This window comes from Antedon mediterranea, chromosome 5, assembly GCF_964355755.1.
Source record: "Antedon mediterranea chromosome 5, ecAntMedi1.1, whole genome shotgun sequence".
In the NCBI taxonomy this organism is placed as follows: Eukaryota; Metazoa; Echinodermata; class Crinoidea; order Comatulida; family Antedonidae; genus Antedon; species Antedon mediterranea.
In genome coordinates, this window is record NC_092674.1 from 11,348,137 (window position 1) to 11,360,874 (window position 12,738).

General features: G+C 30.6%; 2 long non-coding RNA genes across 2 annotated transcripts in view; both read right to left on the bottom strand.

Annotated features, from left to right (window-relative positions):
- Positions 1-8,073, bottom strand: part of LOC140048559 (uncharacterized) — a 30,742-nt gene extending 22,669 nt beyond the window's left edge. The window contains exon 1 of the long non-coding RNA XR_011845093.1: positions 7,998-8,073. This is a non-coding gene — a long non-coding RNA (uncharacterized lncRNA). The remainder of the gene's footprint in view (positions 1-7,997) is intronic.
- A 160-nt stretch (positions 8,074-8,233) lies between these two features.
- On the bottom strand, positions 8,234-10,232 carry LOC140049986 (uncharacterized). Its single transcript, XR_011845341.1, has 3 exons — positions 10,117-10,232; positions 8,553-8,740; positions 8,234-8,451 (listed from the first exon to the last, which is right to left on the bottom strand). It is a non-coding gene; the product is annotated as an uncharacterized lncRNA (long non-coding RNA).
- Positions 10,233-12,738: the final 2,506 nt, after the last annotated feature.

Here is a 12,738-nt window from a genome sequence, read left to right on the forward strand (position 1 = left end):
AAATAAAAATTATAACATAAATACACAGTAGGCCTAATTTAAAACATATATACAGAACAGTTAAAAACAAATAAAATATAAAAAAAAAAAAAATGTAGGATCACTTGGATGACATAAGAGTTGCTATATTTTTGAGTTTATAAATATGTTTCCCAGTTACTTTTGTTCTAGTTTCAGTTGGTAACACATTGTGTTGTTTGAACTATTTTAAGACACAGTTGAAAACTTTTCTGACAAGCATTAAGATCTAACATTTTCCTGTCGTAACTTGAAAGCCTACCTAAGTTATATGCAATTGCAAAAATTAACTATTTTGTAATACATCCATCGAAGAAAAAGATAGAGGAAGAATTGGCAACAAATTGGCACCTTTCTTAACAGATCATGTTTAGAATTTTCAACCATCACTATCTGTCACGTTAGACAATGGTTTTTGGTTAAACATTTATATTTTTCTATTTATAACTGTAAAAGTGAATAACTTTATTATAACTTCAAAATGGCCTATTCAAAGTCTGATTTTATTAATCTTTATTCTTCATGTTTTTGGAAAGAAAACTTAATACATCTTTAATACAGTACAAGGAATTCCTTTTTCTGATATTTGATTTGAAAGAAGGCTTAGTTTCTAAAAACATCTTGTGTCAGGCAAAAGTTTGAAGAAAATGAAATATAAATAAGTAAAAAGAAAAATTACAATATATAGCATAATTAGTGGTGACCTTGAACATGAAGTTGTAATGTAATTCTTATTATTATTAATGTCAATGACATTTACTAAAAGTGAATGATGTATTGAACCTAGTCATTAGATACGCTTAATTAGTATCAAGCTTTTGAACAAAACTACACGTAGAACAAGCTTCATAAGATTTCACATCGCATGATTTAGTATAGTAGTGAGGTTAAAGGGGTAAATTTTTTATTCTATTACACTACAGTGATCAGTACACTGATGAAATGGAACATTATATCATATTATATTGCCTGCTTATAGGTGAAATATAAGATTTGACATCCATCAGTGATTTTTAATGAATATATATTTTCCTGAAGCTAAAAGCTGAAAGAAATAAAAGTTCTGAGAACAAAGTTTCGGTAAAAATAAGAGTAATCATCAAATTAAAAAACAAACTAATTTAACTGGCTAAAAGTTTTACCAAATGAAACAAGAATGATGAAAGAGCTAAATTGCTAAAAACATGTAAAAAGCCTGCAATGTAATCGAAGTATATTTAACAGTAATCTCAACTCCCTTTATTTTTGCCAAACATCATACCCAGGCCACCTACAACTAGTCTGTATGGAATACAATTTGATATGAACTATAGGAATTGCTATAAAACTCAATTTGAAAAAAATTTGACTCTCAGAAACAAGCTAAAAACATAAATTTACACATGGTATGTACACTACCGCTACTTTATAAAAATGAGAGTTTATCCGTCATATAAACCAATAATAATATATTAATAAAGAACCATAAAGCATTGTTAGTAATCTCATAGGTTTACCACAGGTTGATAAAGGAAATAAAAGACGTTCACATCTATATAGTTAGTGGCTAATTAAGACCATAGCCTTATTTATTATTTTATTTATTCAACTTCTCACTAACACTGTTAGTGAAGGATCGGGACCAACAGGTGGTAAACACCTCTAAAACGGTCCAGTCCCAATTTCACAGTTTCTGTGTGTGACAAAGGTTCAACGCTTACTCGCTCCATGGTTCTGGTGGTAGGACGATTCTTCTCTAAGGATTCTAAGGACTTTAAACCGTAGGTCTAGTGTACACAAAATGCATGAACATGATGTGAAACTTGTAGCATGTAGTGAAAAGCGCAACATATAGCCTACAGTGATTTCACTACAATGATTGGTGGAATATTATTGTATTATTGTACTGTAGTTGTACACAAAACGGTACTATATAACTGTAGATTTTTACTCATTACTAAAAAATTATGTTTGTCGGCCTACTAACAAAATACTTCATTAGCACTGTACATGTGATGAATACGTTAAATGCTTAAAAACTTTATGTTTAATTCAGATACACTCTGTATGTCATGGGTTAATAGGAAAGGCCTTTACAACGAACTTATGGATTTAATGGCCATCATATAACCATTAAAAGCTAGTCTCTCCAGCTGCATCACACTATATAACCATTCATTTTGCAAACAGATTATAAATTGCCTCATCTCCAAACATCTCTAGGTTTATTATCAACAATTTCTTTTAAATGTTACATAAATAATCAATTAAATTATCAAATAAATTTTATGAGAATATATAAAAATGCTGTTCATAGATCATTGATCATCAAGATAATTATTGATCATTTATAAAATGATTCATTTTCAATGTTTTTTATTCATTATTTATATGAATGTATGAATGAATTGGAGGAATATTTCATGTTCTATTTGAACAGGGTGGAGTCATGAGGATGAAATTTAATTATCCCAATGCAATGAACACAGTACAAAACATTCATTATTTGTTTTGTTTACTTCTGTTTTAAAGTAAACTTTTATTTTATTCAAGTAATACAGTAGTTGATTCCATCTTTATTAATGTCGTACAAGGCTAGGCCATTCAAAAAGGCCGTGCTAAGATTTTGGTTTTTTTAAACTATTTATTTTGTCTTTTTCTGTGGAATAATTGTTATTAAATTTGAAAAATGGCCTATTCAAGGTCTGATTTTAATAATTTTCTTTTTTCAAGTTTTTGGGGGACAACAAATCATTAATTAGGTTAATCTCAGCACAATTTTAATATATTTTATTCTGGATTAGAATGGCGATGGGTAATTCTATTCGGTAGATTCCAATTTGTTTTCTCGGCCACTTGTATCAGGTTTTTAGAACATAAACCTCTTGGTCTAATTCTTATCTTAAGAGACATTAGAAAAGTGCAGATTACACTGGGAATAAATTACAAACTTATTCTTTGGCCTGATTGATTGCGATAAGTTTATCCTCAAATCCATGTCTTTATCAATGTTGAAGATATTGAATTTAGTCTAGTAAACATACTGATAGTATGATTTAACTAAACCTTACTAGTACAGTCAGTAATATTATCTCATGCAGTAGATTACCCTTAAATCGTGAGGCGTCGTCGTCGTGGCTTCCTTTTGTACTGTTTATTATAGTAGGCACACTTTTCACAAAAGGATAAGAAAACACAATAAACGAACCTGGATTGAAATTGAAAAAAAAAAAAACTTCTTAGATTATGTAATTGTTCGCTATGAAATATTAGATTTCTCAATCTGGATCTCAATGGTGATACAAAATTACATAAACAAAAAGCTAAATCAAAATGATAAAATAAAACAGCCACAACAAGTTGAAGAGCTTTCGGGCAACACCATTCCTTCTTCATTATACAAATTAATATTTTCATGAAGACTGGCCTTGATTTAATGATGTATTGTACCCCAAGACATAAAAAACAAGAGCAATCAGATTTTCCTGTGCTGATGACTTCCAAAATTACAAATGATTAAGCCTCGTTTTCAAATTTATATTGTTTAAAATACCGAATCAAGGTGTAGTATAGTAGTAAACCAAAGAATGTAATATTTATCATTAAAATTGTGTAATTTGCAACAACAAAAAACAATTTAATCATCATTGCACAAACTAAAAGCGATCCATAATTGGAATTCTGGTTTAGTATTGATTGGAGTCTTGTTGCAGGTATTATACCTTCCATAGGGTGGTGGTAAATGCGGAAAAGATCCATCTTGTAGCTTTGACGTATGACCTAAAATTAGTAAAACACTAAAAATGGTCCATAATTTGAATCCTGGTTCTGTATTGATTGGAGTCTTGTTGTAGATATTATACCTTTCATAGGGTGGTGGTAAATGTGGAAAAGATCCATCTTGTAGCTTTGATGTATGACCTAAATTTGTAAAACACTAAAAAGTGGTCCATAATTGGAATCCTGGTTCTGTATTGATTGGAGTCTTGTTGTAGATATTATACCTTTCATAGGGTGGTGGTAAATGTGGAAAAGATTCATCTTGTAGCTTTGACGTATGACCTAAATTTGTAAAACACTAAAAAGTGGTCCATAATTGGAATCCTGGTTCTGTATTGATTGGAGTCTTGTTGTAGATATTATATCTTTCATAGGGTGGTGGTAAATGTGGAAAAGATCCATCTTGTAGCTTTGATGTATGACCTAAATTTGTAAAACACTAAAAAGTGGTCCATAATTGGAATCCTGGTTCTGTATTGATTGGAGTCTTGTTGTAGATATTATACCTTTCATAGGGTGGTGGTAAATGTGGAAAAGATCCATCTTGTAGCTTTGACGTATGACCTAAATTTGTAAAACACTAAAAAGTGGTCCATAATTGGAATGCTGGTTCTATATTGATTGGAGTCTTGTTGTAGATATTATACCTTTCATAGGGTGGTGGTAAATGTGGAAAAGATCCATCTTGTAGCTTTGACGTATGACCTAAATTTGTAAAACACTAAAAAGTGCTCCAGAATTGGAATCCTGGTTCTGTATTGATTGGAGTCTTGTTGTAGATATTATATCTTTCATAGGGTGGTGGTAAATGTGGAAAAGATCCATCTTGTAGCTTTGATGTATGACCTAAATTTGTAAAACACTAAAAAGTGGTCCATAATTGGAATCCTGGTTCTGTATTGATTGGAGTCTTGTTGTAGATATTATACCTTTCATAGGGTGGTGGTAAATGTGGAAAAGATCCATCTTGTAGCTTTGACGTATGACCTAAATTTGTAAAACACTAAAAAGTGGTCCATAATTGGAATGCTGGTTCTATATTGATTGGAGTCTTGTTGTAGATATTATACCTTTCATAGGGTGGTGGTAAATGTGGAAAAGATCCATCTTGTAGCTTTGACGTATGACCTAAATTTGTAAAACACTAAAAAGTGCTCCAGAATTGGAATCCTTTGTCTGTATTGCCTCCAGAAGTTAATGGAGTCTTCTGTGACCATATCTATACTGTGGTTTAGATTTGGTAAAGATCTTTCTTTTAGTTTGATGTTATACTCAGCTGCTAAAACACACACAGACACTTGCAAACAAATATCACACAAACAATATAACCTCCTTGGTGGAGATAATAAAGATGATCATGATAATATAGTAGTTTTTATAAAAAGGAAAAATAAACTGTAAAATTTAACCAAAAACCTGAGAGACAATTGGCTTCTAGTTAATTAAATAACTTTTTAGTCAAAGTAAATAACTATAGTATAATATAATGTGACATTTAAAAAAAATTCTTTAAAGAACAAAATTATCTTTAAAATTCTTTTTAAAGGGAACAAAGTGGAACTTAATTATTCTAGATTAGTGAGACACCACAACACTACCATGATTCAAATAATCTTTAATTAAGATATAGATAGTTGTAGCAGTACGTAATTCTAGTTTAATCGATGTTTTTTAAATCTACATCAGTCCTTATCAAAATGATGAAAGAAAACCGCTACATATTATTTAAGCTAACTAAAAATTGATGACAATACAGATTTTCAGAAAGGATTTGATTCAAAGCCAATTTGTACTATACTAATCATGGGTTCTGAAAAAACTGTATTGTTTTCAGAATTTTACTAATTTTATTTTAATTTATAAACTAAACCAATGTTTATTAAACTTGAATCTGACGAGCAGAGTTCTCACGTATCCGCACAGTATAGGATATCACGACATACCCAGTAGTCCTTTGAGTGAACAGCGCCACCTACCGTTTCAAAATTTGTTATCCATTTTTTTGTCAAAATGAATAACTATTGAGTACAAGTTATTATATGAGAAAATTATAAACATAATGGTTTTTAGTTTAAATTTAATGAGAAGTTATTTATTTAGATATAACACTTGGGTTCATATACTTGGTTATGGTAGGGGAATATAAATTACAATGTTTACATTTAGTGACTAGGGGTTTTTGGGGTAAAAAACGTTAATAAGTAAATATACTGTAGTTTTTACTAGATTATTTGTAGGGTGGTTCAGGAAAGAGGTTTAAAAAGTTAAGTTTAGAAATACATAGGAAATAAATTTTAAAATGGCCTAATTATAATGTTTAAATCAGATTATGTAGGGTTAGGTTTAGTTAAAAAAGTTTGAGGTAGTTAGTATACTAATATTTTTGTATAGGAATGGTTAAAACATTTATTTCTTAAATATGACATGTAAGGAATGATTAAAATTGTTTGTTTTTTTTATAATTTGTGGGAAATATTTTATATTAAAGAAAGACTTAAACACAAGTTAATGTTTATATAATTAGGGATTTGATTTTAGGAATGATTAATTAGTGTTGAAAAGGAATGCGTAGGACAGAATCTTAGTTAAAATTTAAAATGTGATTGTAGTGATCAATAAAAATAGTAAATTAATGTCATTTAATATTGAGTGTTTATTCAATACTTTGTCTATAGTACAAAACATTTTTAATAGAAAAAATATAACTCAAAATGAATAAAGCTATAGAGTGTACTATTATGAAACTGTATAATATAATCTATTTTTAAATGTAAAAATGTCTACAAAAAATATTTAAAAAACAGAAAATTGTAGTAAACAGATAAACGATATTCAGTATAATTTTTAAAGATATTAAACCTTTAACTTAATACGTGTGATATGCTGTAAGGTAGTTATGTAATCTTTTACTTGTGCAACATATTTGTTTTGTATTTGTTGTAAGTTTTTGTGGTTAAATTGTTGGTTCTGTTTTATCAGTTGTTTTATCAAACATTGTTTTAATAAAAAAGGTTTGCTTATTATAATTATTACTGGTGACCTTTTTCTTTGGATTGTGTTTAAATTGTATCATACTGTATGTTTATTAATGAATTTAAGACTGTATCCTATCTCCTTTAATCCTAATGAAAAAAGGGTGGTAATGTGTTGAAATTCTTGCAAGATAGTAGATAGTAGATTGTATCAGTGTGATTCAGTTTTGATGATACTTTTAAATATTTCGGGGTTATGATTGGATGTTTTATAGATGTATGTATATTTTTGGTATGGTTTTTGATATATTGAGTAGTGTATTTTGTTTGTTGAAAGTGTTGTGTAGTTGATGGAAATGTGTGTGTCCAAATATATCATATTTGTGGTATTGAAAGTAAAGTTAAGTGGAATATTGTGTGGGTATATGTTGGAGATGGATTTAATGAGATTAGGAGAACTCATTTGAAGGTTTTTAATAAGTGCGTCTATGTACCGGGTGAATAAGAAGTTTGAAGGGTTAAATTCTTTTATTGGTGTCTTTGTACTTCTTAGTACTATCTTTTGTTTTTTCCTGTAATCTTTGGTATTCTTCTTTTATAGCATAGTTGATTTCTTCAAGTGCGTTGTTGTTGACGTTGGTAATTTCTCCTGTGTTAACGTCGATATTATAATTTTTATATTAACAAGTTTGTTGTCTACCATTCTGAACTGTACATTATTCCTGTTATTAAAAATAATTGTAGGACCGTTTGCAGCTTAAAATTTCCTTGTTGAAAGGATTCTTTTTTGTCATGGTGTATTCTTTATTCCATTCGTTGATTGACGCGATTTCGTTTATTTTGAAGTTAGAATGTATACCATGTTCTGTAAAGAATTTAGATTGTTGTTATTTATAAATGCAATGTATGTTGTGTTTAGTTGAAAAAAAATTTTTTTTTTCATTTAAATAAATTTTTAATATTAAATAAAAAATAAATTTATACAGATATCGTTCTTAAATAATGGATAGTAAATAATGTATATGGTAGATAAGAAAGGAAAAAAGATATGTAAATTTTGATAGATTTAGTGTGTGGGGTCAGGTTATAATATAGGTGTATATAGTTTTTGTAGGCTAGTAAATTCATAATGAATTAATATTTTATATATGTATTTCGCCTTATATGGAATAAGCTATCGTTACTATCTTTCTGGTCTTGTTTTTAAACTCATTATTACTTGTTGTCTGAAATAAGTAGTGTACTAACCGCTTGCTCCAGAAAGTCCATATGTGCGGCACTCATATTCATAATCACCAAAAGCGAAAATCTCTATTTTCTTTCCACTGAAAATATAAAAGTACAATATAAAAGTACAATATTTATTTATTTTAAAGATATGCTTTAAGTTTAAAACTCCCTGTTTTTGACGTGTGTATAAAAAAGTGATTTAGTTTAGTAAGGTAACATCTTGAATCATTCACTTACTTCCACACCATCTTTTTAAGTTCTTCAACTTGTTGCCGAATCCTTTCCATTCCTGTTTGCAAATTATATTTTCCTCCGATAACAAATGGTAACCGTGTTCTGTAGTGCATTTGGTCGTTCGACATTTGCAATTTGCAATATAAACTTGAATGTGCCAACCCCTTTGTACCCTCTAAGCTTTATCCAGATTTTATCTTCCGGAATCAACCAATCGTGCCATGTTAGCATGTTAAGACTGAAAGGAAATACATTTTCTTGTTTAGATGACTTGTTTTCTCTATTTTGGGAACGCTAAGATTATAAATACAACAATAAATATCAAATAATTATTGTCACCTTTCTTGTTTGTCTAACAGTTGACAAACCTTTCCTTTTAGGCTTCTAACAAATCCCAGTGGGACATCCGTCACCATCATAGCATTGGTTCTTTCAAGTCGTCTTAAAAATTGGTCAGCTCATGGCGCTGTTTCATCCTCAACAGCGTCCTCTTCCGCTCCACTGATTATCAACCTAAGTTGTTTAATCTGTAAGATTAACATATTATTTAAACACAATTTATTCAATTTATCTTGGGTTCACTGGTTACAAACTATAACTATATAAAATTATTTTATCTAAACAAAAATGTTACAAATTGATCTTCTTCTTTTGGTCTTATTCGATGCCACATTTGATGGCACTCGAACATTGGGAATTTGTAAATAATTGACAAGACAAAATAATAATAATAAATACTATTCAAAATATATTATTGAAAATGTTTATCTATATATAAATTTACGTAAGGGCAAAATTCGGTAAATCGCGCCTTACTTTTAGAATTTTTACTCGATGGTATGTAAAGTTGGTTCGTACTTTCGGTACTGATTTTAACCACCTGATGTAACCCTGTTTACTAATTAAATTGAGTTAGATAATTAGTTATTGACGATTAAAACGAATTTAGGTTCAACGATTTGCCCCAGATAGGGGTGTTTTCCGATCGTGGTAGGCCTATACACTGTCTAATGGATGTCCGTCTTGAAAAATACCCGCCACAAAAATGCGAGGAGGCTTCGCATTTTCCTATCTCCTCCTATGATAATTGTTTTTAATAGCTGAAAACCGGTTGAACAGCTCGAGTACAGTATCATAATGTTGAAGACAGGCCGATTTTCTTAAAAAAATACTATTTTGATAGATTTAATATACGTTTATACAAATGTATTGATTTGCGATGAATGGAACATTCCAATCTCTGTGTCGTTCCACAAGTGTCTATTCCCTCAGGCGTCGTAAAGGAAAGTACTGTATACTCATAACAGAAATTCGATCCATTTTTTTTTTCAATCTGTGCTGCAGAGGTTGGATACAATTTTTTTTAAACGGATAATGAGCTTTTTCAGTCGCCGTAATTTAATATTTATTACCGATTAAATCGAATTTATGATTTGCCCCGAATAGAGGTGGTTTTCATAAATTGTTTAACATTATATATAAACATACGTCGTAGTGTATCGTTACATGTACTGTACTATTTCAATCGACTACGACCGTGATAGTTTCAACAAAGTATTACATCGCAATGTTTTACTGTGTTTAGTGGTATATTATTTGTAAAACATGTTAATATTTCATTACAAAATAAAGAATATATTTAAAAATTGACATTCTAACTGACACAAGTTACAGCAACAGACAAATAACATTGCACAAATAGATATCTGGCAGTGCAGATATAGACTGATATGGCACATCAATCAACCAGGGAGGTATAAGATACCTCCCTGAACCAACTAAACAAGAAGGACAAGTCATAACACTAACATTGACAAAAAAGAGCTTAACACACATGTTACAAGCAACATGTTGACAAGGTAACACTACAGGACATGAACATATAACACATGAATGGACTCACAGAACCAATGATGCTGTAAGAATTGGAAATGTTGTCAATTGATGAGAAATGTGTGCCCATTGATCTATGTATGTGCCATCCTTCTCTTGCACTCCGGAGCCCCTAGTCCACTCTTAATTTTCTTTGGTCTTCCACCTTTGAAAACAAACAAGAAAATATTATTAATAATGATCATCTGGTAAGTTAAATGTTATTTTTGTTTCTTTCTTTATGTCGAGGACACCTTTGGAAACAAGCTTATAGGGTTATCCTCTCATCTTGTGTTATGTATATATTTGTATGTGATAAAGAGCAACAAATAAATAAATGAATAAAAACCTTTTTTAAACTCATCCTTGCATATCTCGCAATTTTCAGTGCGTTTGTTTGGAAGCCATGATTTAAGTGGAGCAGTTTTTTTCTGTGATACATTCTTCTTTCGGGTACGGCTTAACGATCCTTAAGGATCAAAACAAGCAGGATTTGTTTGATATTTAGTCTCTGATTTCAGGTGATATGTTTTTTAAGTGTTCCTTTAATGCTTCCTCGAAAGATTCACTTTCTTCAATGTTCTGTATATTTGGAGGTAGTTCGTTCCAGTCCCTAGTTGTTCTCGTCATATATGAGAACTTGTACGTATCAGTGCGTGTTTGGTGTTGGATAAATAGTCCGGTGGCAGGAGGGGGGAATCACCACCCGAAAGGGGACAAATTGCCATCCAACTTTTCTAGACTAGAATGTTCCGTAGATTACGAATATGGAAGGTAATCGATCAGGATAGGAAGCGTTTTCGAGATATATGAGGTCAAAGTTCAAAATTGACCAATTACAACAATGTATTATGTATATGTATTATAACAAATTTATTGAAGCACAATTTGGTCTTTTATTACATTTTTATGATTATAAGTGTCTATTCAATCACCTTATGAAAAAAAAAATCCTTTGTGATTAAGGGTCAAATGTCAATATTGACCAATCATAGAACGTACCTAAAAAACCAAATAAAAACTAATATTTAATAAAAATTGGATGTTTTCTCATTCTGTTAATCAATCATACGCATTGTAAAAGAGCGAATACATAATTTCATCAGTTGACATAAGGTCAATTTCATCAGTTGACATAAGGTCAAAGGTCAACATTTGAATACGCGTATTAGTTAACAAATAAATGCAAAGTTGTCCAAACTATGATATTGATGGTTTTACAAGTAATCAAATTATTTGATTAGTAAAGTGTAAATGTTATTTCATTATAATTTTGATTAATATAATTATAATACTGTATTTAATCAAATCAGACTTCGATCAGGATAGGAAGCGAATAGGAAGAAAAAAGGGGTCAAAGTTCAAAATTGACCAATTATAACAATGTATTATATACATATGTATTATAACCAGTTTATAAAAGTTCAATTTGGTCTTTTAATATATTTGTATGGTTATAGGTATTGTATGGTGTTATTCAGTCGCCTTATAAAACAAATACTTTGCAATTAATTAAAGGTCAAATGTCAATATTAACCAATCACACAATTTGCATTTAAAACCAAATAAAAACTAACATTTAAGACAAAATGTTATGTTTTATAATTCTGTTAAGACATCTATCAATCATACACAATCAAAAGAGCACATTTATCATTACACAAGTTGACATGGGTCAAAGGTCAACATTTGAACAAATGATATACTAAATAATGCAAAGTTATTCAAACTATGAGATCGATGTTCATAAATGTAATCACGTTATTTGATCAGTGAAGTTATGGTATTTTTATATTTTTTCTAGTGCGCATTATTTTAAATGTATTAATATAATACTGTAAAATAAATAATAAAATTAATATGACGATTAAAATGTTATGATGTTAAAATGTTGCGCTGACCTTCAATGCTTTGCCACTATACAGTTGCATTTATTAGGGCTACAATATTCGTCTTTGGAAAATAAACTACTATTCATCAGAACCAGAGAATACAAATTTGTAAGGAGAGGGCATAGGCAGATCCAGGTGGCCAAACTCAATCCACAACTCACTACACAGACAGACCACAATTTTTATATAGTTTGGCCCATACAGGAAAGGGTTTCCTGTATACAAAGGATTCTAAAATAACCCATGTGGATTTGCCCGAATGAACCCTCTAAGGACCCTTTTGGGATCTATATGTGTGCTATGGGTACCTGTGGGGTAAATAGTTCATAGATGAACTATGGAATAAAACTAAATGTGCACCCTCAATCTTTAAATAACATTTATGGATTTGCCCAAATGAACCCAAGGGCCGATCCTTCATGGACCTTTCGGGGTTCTCTATGTGGGGCTACAAGAGACCCTATATTGGAAATAATGTATGTGGTGTGAAAATGTGGGTTCATAGAGATATAATAAATATCCCTGTGCACCCTCGATCATCCATAAGGAACATTTTATGGATTTGCCCAAATTAACCCAAGGGCCGGTCGTTCTCCATGGATGGACATTAAGCCCCATAATGGAAATATAAGGGGTGACACTGTGAGTTCATATAGACAGGCGTGGCCCATGAATTAAGCTGCCTGTGCACTCTCGATCCTTAAGAAAAATTTATGGATTTGCCCAAATTAACCCAAGGGCCGGTCCTCCATGGATGGACA